General features: G+C 36.4%; 1 protein-coding gene and 1 pseudogene across 8 annotated transcripts in view; one reads left to right on the top strand and one right to left on the bottom strand.

Annotated features, from left to right (window-relative positions):
- TMEM117 (transmembrane protein 117) overlaps positions 1 to 22,720 on the top strand; it is a 499,445-nt gene that overhangs the window by 345,413 nt on the left and 131,312 nt on the right. The window lies entirely within an intron of this gene.
- Positions 9,189 to 9,932, bottom strand: LOC109501542 (annotated as a pseudogene).

The following is a 22,720-nucleotide window of genomic DNA, read 5'->3' on the forward strand; positions in this document are numbered from 1 at the left end:
TGGCCAACAGACATGTGAAAAGATGCTCAGCATCACTCATCATCAGGGAAGTAGAAATCAAAACTATAATGAGATATCACCCCACAGCAGTCAGAGTGGCTAAAATTAACAACACAGGAAACAACAAATGTTGGCAAGGATGTGGATAAAGGGGAACCCTCTGACACTATTGGTGGGAATGCAAACTGGTGCAGCCACTCCGGAAAACAGTATGGAGTTTCCTCAGAAAGTTAAAAATAGCACTACCCTATGACCCAGAAATTGTACTATGAGGCATTTACCCAAAGAATACAAACATACTAATTGGAAGGGATACATGCACCCGGTTGTTTATAGCAGCATTATCATTATAGTAGCACCTAGGAAGCTTTTTGATGAGCTAGAGGTAGAATGTATAGGCAGGTGTCACAGATCCAATGAGGCACTCTGAGTTTGTTCTACATATTTTGTTATTAATCTAAAGGTTAAATGAAATCTGATTATGATAGCTGGGCATATGAGTGGCCCACAAGGACCAGTGTATCTCCATGCATAAGCTGGACAAAGCTTTGCTATTGTCAGAAAAAAAAATACAAACTTTCCCCATTTATATTTGTTGACTATGTTAGGCACTCTATTGGGAAGGCAACAGTGGACGGAAAACATACATAGTTGTTGCCCTCCTGTAAGACTTACTTTCTTACCAACTAGACTGATGGTAAGACATAAATAAAGAAATAAGAAAATTTAATTCCAAATAGTAATTTCTACAAAGGAAGCAAGTATCAATAACTATCCCTTTCTAGTTCTCTTCTTCATCAGGTCACATTTTTTGAAAGGGTTGTCCATACTCACTCTCCACTTGATTTGCCAATTACAGTGTCCTCTCTACTCCTATTCCATGGTAGTTTATTGCCATCATTTCTTCTGAATTTCAGCTTTTGTCAGATTTCTGTTGCAAAAGCCAGCACTGTTTTTGGAAGTTAATCATGCATTGTTGACTTTGGCAGATCATCTTTTATTTAAGGTGAGCAGTTATGAAGGACATAGTTGAAAAGTAATATCTTGACCTTTTAATGATGCCCTTAAGTCAGACAATGAGGTGGAACTTTTTGTATATGTATTAGACATTGCATTATTTTAAAAATTATATATCTTTTTAACAAAATTTTCAATTAATACCAGTATACAGACAGTTTATTTAGAGTCAGAATGACTCTTGTCTTTCCAAAGCACACATCAAAATATGGAACACAGGCCTCAAGAGGTAAAATAGGAATTTATAAGTAGGAGAGATGTGTTATATAAAATATGTACTAGCAACTGAATGTGTGTCTCTCCAGAATTCATATGTTAAAACCTAATGCCCATTGTGATACTATTTGGAGGGGGTGCCTTTGAGAGGTGATCAGGTCATGAGAGTAGAGCCCTCATAAATGGAATTAGTGCTCTTATAAAAGAAGCCCCAGAGGGGCGCCTGGATGGCTCAGTTGGTTACTCAGCTCATGATCTCAAGGTTCTGGAGTTTCCACCCTGTGTCAGGCTCTCTGCTGTCAGCACAGAGCCCACTTCAGATCCTCTCTCTCCCTCTCTTTCTGCTCCTCCCCCACTCATGCTCGTTCGCTCTCTCTCTCAAAAATAAATAATCATTTAAAAAAATAAAAAAATAAAAGCAGTCCCAGGGAGCTCACTCACTCCTTCCACCATGTAGGATACAGTGAACAAAGATGGCTAACAGTGAACCAGAAAGCAGGCTCTTACCAGATAGTGAACCTGCAGGTGCCTTGATCTTGGATTTCTCAGACTCTAGAACTGTGAGGAATAAGTTTCCTTTATTTATAAGCCACCCAGTCTGTGGTATTTTATTATAGCAGCCCAAACAGCCTAAGACAGCACATCCAGCAAAAATAATACTTTCAATATTTCACTGGTTTGGGTTACAAATCTTTTATTTTGAACTGTTTCCAACTTACAAAAAAGTTGTAAGAATAGTACAAAGAATTCCTGTATACTTTTCTTTTATGTTCCCCCACTGACAGATTTTTAAAGACATTTGCTTTATCATTCTTTCTCTCTCATTCACTATATGGTTATTATTTTCCTGATGTTGGTAATTGGACTGCAGTCATGTGAGACAATGCCCTTCTTTTAGGGAAGAATAAATATTTCATTGTATTTCCTAAAACTCTTCTTTTAGGAAAGTATAAATACTTTGTGATATCTTCTAAAACAAGGATATTTTCTGACATTACCACAGTCTAATTGTCATAATCAGGAGATTAATATTGCTATAATACTTGAATTTATGGACCTTATTCAAAGCTTGTCAATTGTCTCAAAAATGTTCTTTATAGGACAAATAAGAAAAAAGATAAATAATAAAAAATAAAAAGACTTTTTTATTTTCATCTGATTCAGTACTTCAGAACAGAAACATGCATATATTTAGTTGTCAAGCTTCTTTAATCTAGAACAGAACACTTATGTTTCATGAAGCTATTTTTTAGATGTGTAGTCTTTTGCAGATGCTGAAATAAACCATGTTCATTCAATGATGAAAAATTATTAAAACTCTTTCAAGATTTGATGAGCCTTAGACAACACATAATATAGTATGAATATTTTATATATATCCAGGCATTTAGGAATTGAAGATATTCTTAGCTTAACACATTTTCATTTTGAATCAGTGAACTTTTGAAAAGTAAATGTTGCTTTATGCCAATATTCTTTAACCCTGTCCTTCTATTTGTTTTATGTAGTTTAGAATCAGCAATACTTTAAACAAGTGTTCCGTAAGCTCCAAAAATAGACTCCACTGGGCTAGAATTGACCATGAGTTCCATTTGGAAATGGAATATTACCAAAAGGGATTATGGTAGTCATGAAAGTAATCATGGAGGAAGGTGTATTTAATTAGGCCCTTGGAGAAAGCTGAGGTCAAGAAGAGGCAGAGAGAAGCAGAAACATCACATGACAGAAGGTCCAGCAAGAAGTAACAAGCAGTTTGTATCCCAGACCCAAATGGGTACCTGGCAATAAGAAAACCTTTTTCTTCCCTTAAGAACCTTGTCTCACAGGGCTGGGTTTCAGAGCAGGAACTTCCCACAGTTCTTAGAAGCACTGAGGTTCTGAGCAGGTAGATTATACACAGCGACTTACCTAAAAAGGTAAGACTGCTTTCTGCGAACTGTCAAAAGCCTATTGATCATAACTAGGTTCCAAACTTAGAACTGAACAAGCAATAGTGTTGGCACAATGGGATTCACCTAGAACTGAGTCAAAGATATTTAGTCCTCTGACCTCCAATGAGGGACACATATTTACATGTTAGGCTTTTATTCCCAGCTGTGCCATGAAAATCTGCATTTTCATGGTTTTCTTGCCGTGTTTTCTACCGTGAGTTGAGTGAAGAGACTGTTTTGTTTTGCTCAGTATTCCCAGGGTGTACTAGGTATTTAATAAATATTTGTTCAATTGCTGATGCCAGAATAAATGAGTAAAATCTTTCTTGGTAAACAAACTAGAATCTTCTTATTTATTTATTTACTTATGGAAAGTTGCTCTGGAATGAGGACATCCTAATGGGGAGGGTTTGTCTGTACAAGTAACCTCCATTTTGTCCTTTCACGGTTCACCCTCCTGTTGGGGTGTCTTACTGTCATTACTGCTACCATCACCACAACCTGGACCAGGCATAATTGGAAACATATTCTTTGTTTCTCTTTATCATAACTAATAGAGTAAAAAACTTTTTTTTTAGAAAATCAGCACTAACCATTAAAAACAGAACAAAAAAGTATTTTAAGAATGTATAGATATCATGCACACAGACTGATATTCTGTATACAGGTCTGTAATCCTCTACTGTCTTCTCACATCAGGCATCTGAACAATTTCAGGGACTTTTTACCTTTTTCTGTTTGCTGCTCTGCCTGATTCTTTGTGGTTCAGGCCACCTCATTTCTGGTTGTAATGGAATCTTTTCTGAATAAGTCTGGTACAATGCTACAATTACCTTTCCAGGATAGGTCTGAGTTACTGACACACTGTGGTGATCAAGCCTGCTCTCCAAGTATTACAAACGAACAATACGGGAGCCCAAACCTACATGTAAGAGTTAGCAGTAGCTTCGAGTCATTTCTGTTTGATTCTCAGCCATGTTATCTTCTCCATCATTGTCTCGCTATTGAAATAGCCTTACAATTCTATTCCAAAATGACTACAATTTATTGAATACTTCTTGTGTGCCTCATATTGGGCCCTTCACCGTCATTGTTTTAGTTAATCCACACCACCATGGTAATCATTATTATCTGTATTTTAAAGATGAAAGCCTGTGACTGAAAGAGGTTGCATAACTGGTGAACAACAAAGTTGGAATTCGATGGTGGACAGGCTGACTTCAGAGCCTGCATGGTACTGCACAGAGTGGCCTCACTCATTCCAAGATTTTAGGACATTTACTACATTTAACAATGATTAGTTTTATTTTTCACATATGTAGAGTCCAACAATCCTTTGAGTATATCTACCTATGTTCTAATATCCTCCTATTATTGACAAAGAAATTGAAACAAAAGTCCAGTGACCTACCAAAGGCCACAGAATTAATTAATGTCTCTGTGACAATGAGTACTCAGGGCTATTGGCTCCTGGTTTAGTATTCTTTTTACTGTATTGCATTGCCTCCCTATATTCTTTTTAAAAAAATCGATATAATTCAAACTAAAAGAATTTGCCAATGATTGGATATGTTGAGATAACAGCTCTTGTAAGCCAATAGTAATAATCAGAACATTCTGTGTAGTTTAAATTGATGTAATTGTATATCATTTTCTCTCAATTACTGGAATTAGGCAAGAAAAAGATGTATAATATATAGTTTAATATGCCAATAAAGCATGATGTATTAAGAGAACCTTCACTTAAGTTCTCATATGAAAAGCCAATTGCTGTTTTTCTTATTTTATCTTCAGACGTTTCAAGGTCCCGATTTCTTCAAAACATAATTTTCAAGGTTGAAAATAAAGATTTAAGTCGATATCCTAAATTCTGGCACTAAGAACCACCACAAAACCCCAGAATTTTACCTGGGAACACTAGAAGTGAAAAGATATTAAATATTACAGCTGGTCAAGGACTCTACTCCTGGGAAAATAGCAAGTTAAACATTCCTGCACAAAATATCTGCCAGAGAGAGAATATTCCAACATTGATTGTAAGAATGACTAGGTGATACCTAAATTTTTTTGCATTCTAAAATTCTGTAATTCTGCATAGACTGTTTTCTTGTGTAAGGTTATCTATGTGTTTGGACAAGGCATGAATTGCTCAGAATAATGATTCAAGCAACTCAAATTAACATCCTAAGGAAATGTGAGTTTGAGCATACTGATTTTATGGAGCACTGTCCAGACATTAGGAGCTGTGTTTTGGCAGGATATTTAATGACATGAGATATGGAGAAAAAATATGCTGATCTAAGTAACTTTGGTAAAAAGTGTTTTGACTGGGAACTAAAAGACTAAAGACAAAAGGAACAAGACATAAACAACTGTATTCTAGTTGGTAAAGTTACTTCTCATGAGGATATGGGTTAACAGTTCTGAGTCTGTTTTACGTACATGCTGGGGTTGATCAATGAATAATGAATGGCAGGTTGTGGAAGCCAAATTTCTCACTGTAGAAAAGGGAGGTTACTGATTAACTGGGGGGTTGGAGCTGGCTACAATGAACAGTGTGGTACTGGATTAGAGTCAGAAACCTCAACATAAGCTCGCGGTTGGCCTTGTAGAGATAAATGGATACTTACAGAAATAAGATTAAATATTGCATTTATAGGTGAAAATGCGTATACATATTTCCTAGTTTTGTGTGCGGAGATGGCTTAGACAGAATGATAGTCTGGTAGTAGGTGCCCAAATCTTGGGCAACTTTGACCAACAAAATAAATGAAATAGTACTAGATTGTAATCCATAGTATCAAATAAATATTCATGAGTCCACACTAATATAATAAATGACTGAATAAATAGAGAAGAGAGAAATCTCCCATATGGGAGAATTATAAATAATTTATATAGATACTCTTCCCTTCAAGATAGCGAAGCTTAACTCCTCACTCCTTGAGTATGGGCTAAATTTTGTGACTTGCTTCCAAAGAATAGGAAGTAATACAATAGTATGGAAAGGAGGTTAAAAAAAAAAAGTAACCTTATCATGGAGAAATCTGGCAAACATCACCTGGCCAGGGCCAGTTATTCAAGTTTAATGTCATCAGTGATGAGTCACATTGATAGCATGTAGATTAAGAACCTACGCATCTGTAAAATTTAAAACATTTGTTTTAGACACTTGGAGTTGTTGGTTCAGTGTTATCTGTAGACAGTGATGGCTGAGGTGCAATTGATCCTGTCTAACCTTTTAAGCGCTTATTCTGGCTATGAATTTCATTCACCTCTCCCACCCCCACCCCCTGGAACCTCAACAGTTCCTTTGTGTTGATTTCAGATCTCTGCTGTCCTCTCAGAGAGGTATCTGAAGCTGGTTTAATCTCTTGAATCTAGCCACAATCCTCTCCAAATGCCCTAAAGCTGTGATATCATTCTTTTGTAAAAAGACCTGCCGCCTCCCATGGGCTACAGCCTCAGAAGCCCTGATGTGTTTGAATGCCTCCATATTTATCTGGTAATTTCTGCATGTCACCACTGTCCCTTTAAAGTGGACCCTGATGATGTAGGGGATAAGATGTTTTGCTGTCTGATCTCTTCATCCTTCTTCTATCCCTCTTTTACTTCTAATACTCTATGGCTGGAGGGGCAGATTTCTCCCATTTCCTTGGGCAGTTATTTCTTTTATTGTATCCGTTCTGTATTGTCTCCATTCCTGTGTTCAAGTCAGCCAGCCCTCTTGACAGAGGAGCCCTGAGATATTAGAAACCAGGAATTAACAAGGATTACGATATATTGGCTTAATATTTCCAAAATTTAACCCCCATTTAATCTCTGCCCTGATCCGGGCATGCAAATAGTACTATAATGCCACATACTAGGATTTCTGGGAATAGAAATCCTTTCAGAATACTATGTTCTGTAAATTACATATTATGGTGGTCGAAGACCCAGGAAGATCAAACTGTGAAGGGTGCACTTTGGTAAAAAGTCATAAACCAAGAATATCAAAATCTTTAACTTTCTTTTAGTCCTCAGTCCCTAGGCCAATCCATATGAATTTCTTTTTACTAAGAGCCCCTTTTTCCAGCATTATAATGGCAGTATTTCTATAGATGACTTGGGCCTTTACATTATGACAAAGTTCCCTTAACCTCCACCCCAGATCTTTTCTACTAATGGTGGATTCTACCTTGATCATCATTTGGAACTAGATCCTTCAGTTTCTATGCATGTTGGATGAAGCCTTTCTTACTGCCAAAGTTAAAATAAATTTATTTATTCATTTATTTACTTATTTATTAATTTATTTAATGCTTTTATTTGAGAGATAGTGAGTGTATGAGCACGAGTAGGGGAGGGGCAGAGGGAGATAGAGAATCTTAAGAGGCTCCATGCTTAGTGCAGAGCCCAATGCGAGGCTCAATCCCATGACCCTGGGATCAGGACCTGAACATAAATCAAGAGTTGGATGCTCAACCAACTGAGCCACCCCTATTTATTGTTTACTGATTTTTATTTTTTTAAATTTAACTATGTATTTTTTAAATATTTATTGAGAGAGAGAGAGAGAGAGAGAGAGAGAGAGAGAGAGGGAATGCACATGGGTGGGGAAGGGCATAGAGAGAGGGAGTTAGGGAGAGAGAGAAAATCCCAAGCACAGGGGGCTGGATCCCAGGAACCATGAGTTTATGACCTGAGCTGAAATCAAGAGTCAGATGCTTAACTGAATGAGCCACTTGAGCGCTCCCCTATTTGTTCTTTTTCTATATGGTTTCAAACTAAAGGCTATTAAAAGTATTCGATTTTTCCCCCAAATTAGCACTTCCATTGCTGCTAAGAAAATGTCACTCATTTTGTAATCCAAAGCACTGCCTTCATAAACCATGAGTTTTCTACAAGTTTTAGGGTCCTGCCTCCTACCATCTACACTGGAATTTCACCTTAACTAGCACAATAAACTATAGGCCGTGCAGACTGACTTGTGAGGTCCTGTAGCAAACCAATGCAAAAACATAAATTTAGGTCAATAATAAGCAGAAGTACAAAATATGCCAAGAGAAGCTTCTGAAAAGTATGATTGTCTGTCTCATCCTGCCAGTGGGCTGGGCCCTTTCATAAGATGAGGACTTCCTGAGATGTGATGCTATCTTTCTAGCTGTCAGTACAGCCCTCCCAAATCTTACTGACTTTGTACTATTTGTAAGTCTCAGTGCTTACTCATCTTTATTTTGGTAAATGTTCCTTCCCCCATACCTAACCTTTATAGTTTCTCTTCTTACTCAAGGAAAAGACTTTAACTTCATTATTATTCCATGTTTACCTGCTTCTACCTTGACTTTCTTACACACACACATGTACAATACCCATGTATGTATACACACACATGTGCATGCTCAAAAGCATGTAAGTGCACACACACGCATACTCACAAATGCATACACATACAAACATATATTGAATGGATTGTAATCCTTATTTCATGATACTTTCATTATTGATCTATGTAAAACCATCTTTTATGTATACATCTCTATGTCAATCTTAGATGTTATCAGTTTCAGTCATTGTCCATCTGCTCGAGAATCCACAAAGTACACATAATTTAAATTAGTCCCTTATGTTCCATCTACCTCAAATCTACATAGTCATTGACATCCCTTTTCCACCCCCCTTCATCTGTACCAAGTCCAGTACAAAGGGGATCCAGGAATGAGTAATGATTTCTTCAAATACTATTGTTATGTGTGTTTTTTTTTTAATAGGCAAAGAACTTTATTAACCTGATTCCAAACTTTATTCCCAGGCTTCTTCAGCTTAATTAGCTGCAAAGAATGAATTGTGTACAAGCAACAGCTGCAAAGAGCTTCAGGGTCCATGGGGCTGGGGCTTAAAATTATTAGAGAAGTAGATTTTATCAGATCCATGAACAAAATTTTAAAAAGTAGTCATAATATAAAATAGCAGCTCCCAGTAACTTCTTTAAGTTTTATCTTCTTCAAAAGTTGGCTGCATTCAGTTTGCTTCATTGCTTCATCAGTTCCCCACAAGATCTGAAACTCCGCCATCCTCCTCTTCCCTGGTAGTGAGTTGTGCTTTTCCATCCACAGATTGTGTGGGCAGAACTTCAGCCAGTCTTCTTAAACCAGTCAGACTGTCTGCCTCAAGTTTGGTTTAAGATACTGCGTAGCATTTCTGCCAGCTGCTCTGTCTCAGCATGGCCTGTGATGGCGAACGTGTTCGCTGCCAGGGATGCCTGAACTTCAGGGTTGTGGAAGTGGATCACTGTTCCTTGGTTTGTGAACATACTCACTTCTTCAATACCAGAGATATTGTTTATGTCTAATTTTTTACGGATGTTGTTTATCATCTGCTGCCGCCGTTGTATGAACCACCTTCTTCTTTCGGTGAGCAGTTCCTTTCCCGCCAACGTGCACTTGTGCTTGCAGTTTGGCGAGTTCCTCCTGGTTCATGATAGTTTCTTTCATCTTGTTGGAGTGGGAATGGGACTGTGTGGAAGACTAGGGTTGGTATTCAGGGGGTCTCGGGTGGACCCCGCTGAGATTAGGTACACACTCGCGAGGATGCAAGATGGCAGCTAGAGCTAACTCTATATTGTTTAACAAAGTCTTAATCTAAAAGGAAACTATCGTTGGCAAAATTTCAAGTATCTGAAAGCATGGGAAGTAGGATTTAGCATGAGAAGTTATTGGGAGCTTGAACAAAAATTTTTTTTAATTTTTTCCTATGAAACTCTACCAAATAATTGTGATCCCCCAATTCTTTTGTCTGTGAGACTAGTCGTGCCTCGGAATATTCTTTTATTTACTAATTTTTTTAAGTTTACTTATTTATTTTGAGGGGGGGGGGCAGAGAAAAATGGACAGAGAGAGAATCACAAGCAGACTCCGTGCTGTCAGCATAGAGGCCAGTGCAGGGCTCAAACACAAGAACCTTGAGATAATGACCCAAGCCGAAATCAAGAGTCAGACACTTAACTGACTGAGCCACCCAGGTGTTCGGCCTCTGAATATTCTTTTAGTAACCAAACCATGCCAGAGGCAATGCAATTTGCTGTGATAAATCAATGAGTGGAGCTGTCATTGTATGGTAAATAGAGAATTTCAAAAAATCACTATAGCTTTGTTCTCCCCAGGCCCACTTCATTTCTGTATTTCTCAGCCCTCCGCTTATCATATTTCCCCCGAACTGTCTTCTGGAAACTTGAGGTAGACCAGCCACCTATACTACCGACCATACAGTCTCTCCTATATTTACAAGGATGGGAATGCTGAGCTCAGTGCTCCAAGATATGTGTGATTTATTCATACTTGAGCTTTGGTGAGGTAGAATCACTGCATGCTGTCTTTTTTTGAGTATAGTGTTTTCATGTGTCTTTTCATGGAGCAGTAAATTTGGGGTAGGGAAGGGAACAAAGACTATATGTCAAAGAAAATACTTTGTATGTTTAATCCATATTGAGAAAGAACAGACCACATTTAGGTTTCCCCTTACACTTCAAAAATATAGCTGGCTGGAATTTTCTTGTAATATACCATGAAGTAACTTAGTACTTAATGAAATGAATTTGAGTATCACAAAGAGGAAATAAATGACAGGCCAAAAAACTGCCATGAAATTACATTAAAATGTACTTGGCGTACATTTAAATTACCCTAGTTGCATTGCAAAAATAGCACAGTGATAGAGTTGCTGGAATTAAAAGAACAGAATGTTGCCAAGGTTGAAACTATCAAAGGCAATTGAGTGTAGTTTTTTTTTTTTTTCCCTTGTGAATAAATGAGCTGATTTTTTCCCTTTTGGCATAAGATGCTAAGATGATCTATCCTATCCTATCCTATCCTATCCTATCCTATCCTATCCTATCCTATCATCTTCAAGTAGATTCTAATTTTACACCTATATTATATACACACTTCATTATTTGTTTCCATTAAAGCAATTATGGTATATACATATCTTCATTGCTGACTTTACCACAGTATAATTTTTCTATGCAGAATATTATAGTGCTAACCACAGGTCTCTGAGGTTAATGAATTGGATACTGTGCATCATTGCTTGTTGTAAATCTGTCGTAGCTGTAGAAGACTCCAGTTAAGCTACCCTTGATTATCAACATTATAGGAATGTTCTATGGTAAAGTTTTACCCGCAATTGGTTAAAGTTCATAGACTTGACTGGGGGAAGGGAGAAGGGTACTAATATATCTGATACTCTCTACTATAATTGCTGTTTTAAATACATTATCACACCTAACTTTTATAAAATCCAATGACCTAGATGTTATTATTCCTATTATATACAGGAGGAAAGACAGATTTACCTAACTAATGTCATAAAAAGTTTTAAACCCCCATACATATGTCTGTTTTACCTCATCATACTGTTTAAAGATTCTACATTTACCTAACACTCTAAGTGTTTAATGAAAGAAACAGAAAACAAAACAAAACAATGTGGCCCCCTGCAAGAAGCATTTTTATATATATACATACACACATATACACACATATATAGATAGAGCAATATATATTATATAATGTATGTTATTTGTAATATATGATAAATGTATAAATATAATATGAATATCATATACATGTTGTTACTAACTGAATATTTTCTTCTGAACTTCATATGTTTAATTCCTAACCCCCAGTACCTCAACATTTAACTATATTTGAAGATAGGGTCATTAATGAGGTAATTAAATTAAACTGAGGTCATTAGTGTGGGGCATAATCCAATATGACCGATGTCCTAATCAGAAGAATAAATTAAGACATAGCTACACAGGGAAAACCATGTGAAGACCCAGGGAGATGACAAAGGAGAGAGGCCTCAGAAGAAAAAACTCAACTCTGTCAACACTTTGATACTGGACTTCTCCTCCAGATTTAAGAGAGATTAAATTTTTGTTTCTTAAGCCACTCAGTCTGTGGTACTTTGTTACGGCAACTCTAGCAAATGAACATACTTGTATAATATAAATATAACAGAAATCAGTGCAACTAGTCTCAATCCCCAATTAATGTTTTTTTAATAATAAAGTTACCTTTGACATTATTCTTAGTAATATATATATGTGTGTGTGTATGTGTGTGTGTATATATATATATATATATGTATATATATATATTTATATATTTTTTTATATGTCTCCTCAGGCAAGGGTAGCAAAAGCAAAAGTAAACAAATGGGACTATATCAAACTAAAAAGCTTTTGCACAGTGGGAAAAAAAACAGGAACAAAATGAAAAGGCAACCTACTAAATGGAGAAGATTCTTTCAAATATATATCCAATAAGGGGTTGATAAAATATATAAAGAACTGCTACAACTCAATAAAAAAAATCGATTAAGAAATGGGCATAGGACCTAAATAGACATCTTCCCAAAGAAGGCATACAGATGGCCGTCAGGCACATGAAAAGATAGTCAACATCACTAAATTATCAGGGAAATGCAAATTAGAACCACAATGAGATGCCACCTCACACCTGTCAGAGTGGCTATTATCAAAAAGATGAGAAATAACAAGTGTTATTGGGAGGAAAGGAAACCCTTGTGCACTGTTGGTGGTCATGTAAATTGGTGCAGCCATTATGGAAAATAGTATGGGGGTTCCTCAAAAAATAAAAAATAGAAATGATCTAGCAATTCCACTTCTGGCAATTTATCCAAAGAAAACAAAAACACTAATTTGAAAAGATATATACACCCCTATTTTCATTAGAGCATTATTTACAATAGCCAAGATATGGAAGCAACCTAAGTGTCCATTGATAGATGAATGGCTAAAGAAGATGTGGTGTGTGTGTGGGTGGGTGTGTGTGTGTGTGTGTGATGGAATATTACTCAGCCATAAAAAAGAATGAAATCTTTTTTGCAACAACATGGATGCATCTTGAGGGCATTATGCTAAATGAAATAGAGAAAGACAAGTGTCTTATCATTTCACTTATATGTAGAATCTAAAACCAAAAGCAAATGAACAAACAAAATAGAAACAGACTCATAGACACAGAGAACAATCTGGTTGTTGCCAGAGGGGAGGGAGGTGGGGGGTGATGCGTAGATTAGATAAGGGATTAAGAAGTACAAGCTTCTAGGGGCACCTGGGTGGCTCAGTTAGTTAGGTGTCCAGCTTCGGCTCGGGTTATGATCTCATGGGTCATGAGTTCCAGCCCTGCATCAGGCTCTGTTGTGACAGCTTGGAGCCTGCAGCCTGCTTCAGATTCTGTGTCTCCCTCTCTCTCTGCCCTTCCCCTGCCTATGCTTTGTTTCTCTCTCTTTCTCTCTCTCTCAAAAATAAATAAACCTTAAAAAATATTTTTAAAAAGACATACAAACTTCTAGTCATAAAATAAATAAATCATGGGGATGTGATGTACAGCATAAGGAATATTATCAATAATGTTGTAATAGCTTTGTATGGTGACAGATGGTAAGTAGACTTATGATGCTCATTTCATGATGTATAAAAGTATCAAATCACTATGTTTTACACCTGATATTAATATAATATGTCAATTATAATTTAATAAAAAAGAAAAAATAATAAAGAGTTAAATAATACAAAAACAATCTGATACCATGGATTTTTACAAAGGCAATTTCTAGGACCTGGATGCCTTTGGTTCATTACATGTTATGCCCAATCTCCCACATATTCAATATTTGCATTACAGAGTCACAGCGGTAGTTGATTTGAAGAAACATGACCCTGGGGCACTTTATTATTTACAGTCATGAAAAAAGATTCAATCATGTTTAGTCTATTGCACTTACATAAACACAAGAACTGTATTATTAAATTTTAGAAATATTTGCAAGTTGAAACAAAATGGTTTTTCAAGTCAGCTAGAAATTCAGTTTACTCAAACAGCTTTTTCTGTCTAATCATGTGTTAAGGTGGAATAGATGTTACTGAAAACAAACCTCATACTTCCTTCTCTATTTGGACATTAATGCTAATTTACACACTCTGCATTTCCAATGTGCTTTAGAATGTATAAAGCACCTTTTGAACACTGTCTCCTCTTCTGTGAAGCCTTCCCAGGCTCTGCCAGGAGATTCAGCACCATTTGATCTCATGTCACTCAGCTTTCCCTCTGTTACAGATTTCACTGCAGTGTAATGTAGTTTGTTTACTTATGTGTTGATTTTCTCAAAGGCAGCAACTAAGCCTGTTCAGATTTCTGTTCCCAGGGCCCAGCAGCTCCTGGCACACAGCAAGTGTCCAGTAAGTGTTCATGTAGCTTCTTATGCTATGCCTTCCCAGAATACTATTTTTACAGCTGAAGAATCTGAGATCCAGAAAGTTTAATTGAGAAGTAGGGTTAGAGAGCAGAAGTTGGCGTGAAGGAGGAGGTGATATGGCGACATTGGTGGGAAGTCAGAGGCTGGAGCATCTTAGGCATTGAGATTTTGTTTCATAGGGATGGAAAGCCATGAACAGTTTTAAGTAGATGCATGATATGATTTCATTTACATTTTTTAAAGATTGCTCTGGCTGCTGAAAGAAGCAGGGAGACCAATTAGGAGGACGCTGGAGGCTCCCTTGAGAGAGAGATTTGTGATTTAGACTATGGAGAAAGCAGATATGATGAAAAGCTGTAGATTGTTTCTACATGTATTTTAGGAGGAAAACTCATGGAATTTGCTGATGTTTTAGACAGGATGGGGTTATTGACAAATTTGACAAAAGTTACTTGTTACCTGTTATGTGTTAGTCACTGCTTTAGAAACTGAACATATATGGGAAAAAGCAGGTAAGGTGCCTCCTGTCAGGACCTGCCATTTATACTGTGGTGGGGTTATACAGACAAAAACAAACAAAAAGCCCGTGATGATTTTTACCTTAAGGAAGATAAAGCCCTGTGGGGACCCCAAGAGGACACTTTAAATTGTGTGGCAAGGGAAATTCCCATGGGTACTTTATTAGAGAGCTAATGACAAGGAACCAGCCATATAAAGTTCTAGAAGAAAGTGTTACATGCAGATGAAATGATTAGTGCAAAAGCCCTGAGGTGGGAACAAGCTTGACATGTTACAAGAACAGAAATAAGGCCAGTGTAGTTTGTAGGAAGTGAAAAAATTGGAGGGTCATTTAGAATTAGGTAGGTCCAAGGGCATTAGGGGGCAAACTGTGGTGTGGAGCCTTTTGGACCACCCTAAGGACTATAACAGGAAGCCATTGTGAAATTGTAGTTCTTCTACTGAGTGTGTAGAAAGGCAGTATGAAAAACAATGATCTGGGTAAGACATGGTGTTGGCTTGGGCCAAAATAGTAATGGTACAGATGGAGAGGTGTACATAAATTCCGAATACGTCTTGAAGGGAAAATAGTGAAGAGTAAGAGATAAAGATGCTTCAAAGATGACCTGTAACATGGGGCCTTGAGCACCTGGACAGATGATGATGCCATTTAGAAATGGAAAATTGGCAGAGGAGTAGATTTGGAGATGAGAATCAAGGTTTCCCTTTGGACAGGTGTCTATTTAACACCCAGGTTATTGTGTCAAATAGACTGATTATCAGAGAAAGAAAGTTTCTGATTTGAACAATGAAATATTAAATGTTAAGTGGAGGTGCCTATTAAACACCATATTGAAGATATCGATGAAACATCCTCACTTATTTAAGATCGATTTACCTTAGGCAAATCAATACCAAACCAAACCAAAAACCCAAACTGTATTTATGAGGGGGTAGAGTCATATTACCATGACCTCCATTTGGTTGAGACATGGTCACAGTTCCTAGTACAGAGTTGACAGAGAGGAACATGTGCTCATTGAGCCAGATATGCTAAGCTGGAGGAAAGAACATATAGCATAGCTCATGCACAGTGCACAGGGAATCTGGAGCAACTCACTTCTGGATTCTCCCCGCACACACCCATGTTTTGCTTTTCTAAAAACCATCTCTGGACTGTCTCTAATCCCTGGGATACCCCAAATTTCCCTCTTTGTTTTGTAAAGCTGGTGGAGACAATAGGTATGCTCACATTTTCCCCAATTTCCACTGTTTAAAGTAACCTTTGGGAGCCATAATTGAAGTGGTAAGACTTAACAAGTGTTAGTTTTAACTACACTGGAAGAAAATTTATTGTGGATTACATGTGTAGATTTTAGGGGAAAATGTTACTCTTTATTCTAATACTTTTAATATAGAACCACATTCAACACACAAATCAATGGAATAATTTACTTATTAAAATAACATACACCGAACTAATTTTATATTTAAAAAATCCTTTGTTCGATTTTGTGAGCTACTTAACTCTGCAGTCACATTCCTGATGTATTTGCTAATGGCGTGTCTTCCCATACGTTATCTAAAAGTATTCTATTATCCTCATTTCAGATTCAAATTCAGTTTCAAAGCCCCTATTATGACCTGAGCAAGGTATTTTTATGCTACTTATTGAACTAGCACATAGGCTCTGTGAAATAGTATTGTTATCCCAGTTTTGTACACGAGGAGGCAGGCTGAGAGTGGTTCGTGAATTGCTCCATATCAGGTAGCTAGTAAGTGCAGGAGCGGACACCCATTTCTTTCTCTTAAAGGATGATCAACCTGGGTTTAAAAGTTAATTTTGCTTCCTCATCCTACTAAAATATCTACTTTTCCAGCTTGCTGTTTATGCAGTTTACTGAATCATATGCTCCAGCTTTACAGAAAGTTAGTTTTATTCTCTAATAATTTTCATATTCCAGAAACGTGAAGTGTAAAGCAAATGATGGCTCTGAATTCTGTCTCTGTCATGGCTTTTACCTGAGCTTCCGATTTATAGAAGTTTCATAACATCAGGGTCTCTGTTTTCACTCAGTGCCCAGAGCAGTAGACACTCAATAAATATGTACCAAATGGATGATGAGCCTATATTGTCTACTAGATATCTCATCTTGACTGTCCCAGAAACTCCCCTCATTATTTTCCCCTCAATTCTGCTGTTTCCTCCAAGTCCTGAAAATTCTTTCTTTTCGTAACTATGGGATCTGTCCATTATTTGCTATCCTTTCTGCCATTTCCCCCATTTCAGATGATCACCCTCTTTCTCCTGAAATACAACAACAGCTCCCTAACTTATCTTCCTGCCTACTCCCTTGTCCTCTATTAATCCATTCTTTGCTCAAAAGCCAGAATAAAATGCCTGCCTTGTTTAAAAAGTCTTTCAATGGCTCCCCCTTTAGATGGCTTTTATGGTAACTTCCAAAAATTTTAATAGGATTTCAAAGTCAATATTATGAAACTTCTGCTTGGCTCTTCAGCTTTATCCCTCATGACTTCCCACCTGTAGCTTCTTGACACTCTTAGCTGTAGCCTTAATAAATGTCTGATTCTTAGATGGCTTGACACTATCACTTGCCTTTGGATCTTTACTCATTTTACCCCTCCGTCTGGAGCACTTAAAGCTTTTTCTTTTTTTAATTGTGAAATAAAGCATAAAAGAGAGAAAGACATACACATAATGTATTATATAATTAGTAATGATAAAGTGAACACCTGTTTATCTTCTAAGTCAAGAAAGAAAATCCCGCCAATATCCCCAGAGACCCTCCAGTGTCTCCTTTATATTATACCCTCCTCATCTCCTTCCCCCCCCCCCCCACATATAAGCTAACCACTATTCAGACTTTGTGGTGATTATTTCCTTGCTTTTCTGTAGAGTCTTACCAATTTCACATGAATTCCTAAACAGTATGCTTTAGTTCTTCCTCATTTTTAAATTTATATAATTATGCTCTTTATTTCCTTCTTCACTCGTAATTGTGTTTGCAAGGTTTACGCATGCTTTAATGAGTAGCTCTGGTTATATCAGCATATCAACTTCCCCAATGAAATTGGAATTTGATTGCAATTTTACTGAAACTGTAGACCAATTTGCAAACAGTTCACATTTTAACAATCTGAATTTTCCAATTTTTGAACAAGGGTACATTTCTCTTTATTTTGATCTTCTTTAATGTTTCTCAGTAAATTATATAATTTTCCCGATAGATGTGTTGTTTGATATATTACTAGGCACTTGGTATTTGGGGATACTCTCATAAATTATAGTCTTTTTTATTGTTTTATTTTCTAACTTTTGCCAGTACAGAAGACAAAACTAGATTTTATATATTGATCTTGTATCAGCAAGCTTAGTAAATTCTCTTTCTACTTTTTCTGATTTATATGCAATTTATTTGAATTTTATTACTAATCATATTTTCTGTGAATAATTGCAGTTTTGTTTTTAATTTTTTCAGTTCTTATGCCTTTTGTATCTTTTTCTCATCTTACCATGTAGGCTGAAACCATCAATCAACTCTTCAGTAGAAATGAGGAGAATTGTTTCTGATTTCTAATGTCTTTATTAAGTGTGATATTTGCAGTGGGTTTATTTGTGGTTTGCCTTTATTAGTTTAATAGTTTTCTTTCCATTGTTAGTTTGCTTCAGAAAAAGATTTTCTGCCTCTGTGGAGAGAGTCATACCATGATATATTTCAGTTAATGCAGTGATGACATTGATTTTCTTTTTCTTAAAACATTTTTTTGAACCTCAGGTACACAGAATTAGATTAATTATAATTCTTGATTCAGGACACTGTCTCCTCTCTAGTTCGTTAATGCTCACATTATGAATTCACTTAATTATTTCAGTTAACTTTTTTTTAAATTTTTTTTTAACGTTTATTTATTTTTGAGACAGAGAGAGACAGAGCATGAATGGGGGAGGGGCAGAGAGAGAGGGAGACACAGAATCGGAAACAGGCTCCAGGCTCTGAGCCATCAGCACAGAGCCCGACGCGGGGCTCGAACTCACAGACCGCGAGATCGTGACCTGAGCTGAAGTCGGACGCTTAACCGACTGAGCCACCCAGACGCCCCAGTTCCAGTTAACTTTTTAATACAATAGTTACCTGTAGCACTGTCATGCTAGAAATAGCTGTGTCACTCACAGTAATTGACACTAACATGACCTGCCTCCATTTCATTCCCTGCCTACCCAATCAAAAGTATTTATTTTCTGTTTAAAACGTTTTATTATGTTTTTTTATTTGTGTTTATGAAAAGGATATCATGGTGGCACCTACCTTTTCACGTAATGTTATATTGCTAAAATTTACCCATGTTTTTGCAGGTACTTACAATTCATTTGTTTTGAGTACTGATTAAAATTCTGTTGTGTGAATATAACAGAATTTATTTGGTTGTTCTCACTTTGAGAAACATTTGGGGTGCTTCCAAGTTTTTGTCATTATTAACAGTGCTTTTATGAACACCCAGTATGTTGGTTAATTTGCTAATATTGAAATAACCTGCATAATCTGGTATCAACATTTTAGTAATGTGTTTAATTTTTCTGTGGTGCTGGATTCAATTGCTAATATTTCTTTAGATTTCTAAAGGTTTCTAAAGGCATCTAGTTTAAAATGCAATATCAGCCTGTATTTTTTTTTCTAACTCTGCTCTCGTGTATATATTCAGGCATCATAGAGTAAATTGGGGATTGTGTACTCCTTTTCTGTTCTTGGGAAGCATTTGTATAAAACTGGAATTATTTATTTATTGAATTATTTATTGAATGTTTGGCAGAACCCAATGAAGACATTTTAATCTAGAGATTTTTCTGTAAGAATATTTTTTTATAAATGATTCATTTTCATTAATTATAATAGAGTGATTTATAGTCACCATTTAATTTTTATCTTAAATTGTTGTGATAAATTATACCTTTCTCAGCATTTGTCCAGTTTTTTTTATATGAAATTTATTGACAAATTGGTTTCCATACAATACCCAGTGCTCATCCCAAAAGGTGCCCTCCTCAATACCCATCACCCACCCTCTCCTCCCTCCCACCCCCCATTAACCCTCAGTTTGTTCTCAGTTTTTAACAGTCTCTTATGCTTTGGCTCTCTCCCACTCTAACCTCTTTTTTTTTTTTTTCTCCTTCCCCTCCCCCATGGGTTCCTGTTAAGTTTCTCAGGATCCACATAAGAGTGAAACCATATGGTATCTGTCTTTCTCTGTATGGCTTATTTCACTTAGCATCACACTCTCCAGTTCCATCCACGTTGCTACAAAAGGCCATATTTCATTTTTTCTCATTGCCACGTAATATTCCATTGTGTATATAAACCCCAATTTCTTTATCCATTCATCAGTTGATGGACATTTAGGCTCTTTCCATAATTTGGCTATTGTTGAGAGTGCTGCTATGAACATTGGGGTACAAGTGGCCCTATGCATCAGTACTCCTGTATCCCTTGGAAAAATTCCTAGCAGTGCTATTGCTGGGTCATAGGGTAGGTCTATTTCTAATTTTCTGAGGAACCTCCACACTGCTTTCCAGAGCGGCTGCACCAATTTGCATTCCCACCAACAGTGCAAGGGGGTTCCCGTTTCTCCACATCCTCTCCAGCATCTATAGTCTCCTGATTTGTTCATTTTGGCCACTCTGACTGGCGTGAGGTGATACCTGAGTGTGGTTTTGATTTGTATTTCCCTGATAAGGAGCGACGCTGAACATCTTTTCATGTGCCTGCTGGCCATCCGGATGTCTTCTTTAGAGAAGTGTCTATTCATGTTTTCTGCCCATTTCTTCACTGGGTTATTTGTTTTTTGGGTGTGGAGTTTGGTGAGCTCTTTATAGATTTTGGATACTAGCCCTTTGTCCGATATGTCATTTGCGAATATCTTTTCCCATTCCGTTGGTTGCCTTTTAGTTTTGTTGGTTGTTTCCTTTGCTGTGCAGAAGCTTTTTATCTTCATAAGGTCCCAGTAATTCACTTTTGCTTTTAATTCCCTTGCCTTTGGGGATGTGTCGAGTAAGAGATTGCTACGGCTGAGGTCAGAGAGGTCTTTTCCTGCTTTCTCCTCTAAGGTTTTGATGGTTTTCTGTCTCACATTTAGGTCCTTTATCCATTTTGAGTTTATTTTTGTGAATGGTGTGAGAAAGTGGTCTAGTTTCAACCTTCTGCATGTTGCTGTCCAGTTCTCCCAGCACCATTTGTTAAAGAGGCTGTCTTTTTTCCATTGGATGTTCTTTCCTGCTTTGTCAAAGATGAGTTGGCCATACGTTTGTGGATCTAGTTCTGGGGTTTCTATTCTATTCCATTGGTCTATGTGTCTGTTTTTGTGCCAAGCATTTGTCCAGTTTTGTCTACATTTTCAGATTTATTGCCATAAACTTGTTCTCAGTCTTCTCTTTGTATCTTTAAGCTCTGCAGAATTTGTAGCCATGGTTCATTTTTCATTCCGGAGATTAGTTATGCGCACCTATTTTTTCCTTCTCATTCTTTATAGTTTTTCAATTTTATTTAGTCTTTTCAAAGAACTATTTTTGTTGACCCTCTCAATTGTAGCTTCTTTTCTTTCATTAATTTTTGTTCTTATTTTTTCCCTAATTTTCTACAGGTTTTGCTATTTCTTTTTCTAACATCTTGAAATTAACACTCAGTTCATTACAGGCAAACTTCTTTTCTAATATATGACTTGGGGTTCTAAGTATTGCCTTAGTTATATATGACTATTTTTATAGTTATTTATTTGTTATTGATTTCTAGCATAATTTAATTTTGGTCAGAGTGCATACTTTGCAATTTCAACATTTTGAAATTTGTCACGACATATTTTACAATTTTATATATGGTCACAGTTTGAAAATCTTCTGACATGTTGTAAAATGTGTATTCTATATTTTGCAAGTACATAGTTTTCTCATATGTTCTTAAAGTCAAGTTTATTCATTATATTCAATTCTATACTTTTACCGATATTTTTGTCTCCTTGTTTCAGTTATTAAGAGCCAATATGTAGTTATGTTTAAAAAAAACCCAATAATTATAGAGTCTATTTCCTTTTAATGTGCTAACAATTCATTTTAATATTTTGATGAAATCTTAGTGGTGCATACAATTTTTAAATTGTTCTATTTATGTGTCATATATTTGTGTGTTGTATATGTTATACCATATAAATGTTGTATTATATAGTGATTCTCTATTTCTGGAAATGCTTTTTGTCTGTAAAGTCTGCTTTGTCTGGTAATGATGTAGAAACAACTGTTTTTGTTGTCATGGGTATGTATTTTTTCCACTTACTTCCTTTCAACAATTTAGCATCTTTATGGTTTAGATGGCTCTTGTAAGTGCACATAAATTTTTAAAAATACAATCTGAAAATCTTTTCCTTTTGACTAGACCATTCAGTCCATGAACATTTAATGTAAATGCTGATATATTTGGGTTTAAATCTACCATCTAAATTTGTACTTTAGTTTTGATTCTTTTTGCCTTTTTTTTTTCTGGTTGGATCAGTATTTTTCCACCATTTTATTTAGTTTCTCCTGTAAGTATGAAAGTTATAAACTTGGCTTTACTTCTGTTAATGTTACTGTAAGAATTTTAAGAAATATATCCTTCTCAAAATTTCATATAACTGCTTTACTCTTCCCAATTTGCTTTATTTTTCTGTATTCTTTTCTTCATCTATGTTCCCCCTGGGATCATTTTACATCATTAGTTCTACTTGAAGTAAGTTCTTTATTA

This window comes from Felis catus, chromosome B4, assembly GCF_018350175.1.
Source record: "Felis catus isolate Fca126 chromosome B4, F.catus_Fca126_mat1.0, whole genome shotgun sequence".
NCBI lineage: Eukaryota > Metazoa > Chordata > Mammalia > Carnivora > Felidae > Felis > Felis catus.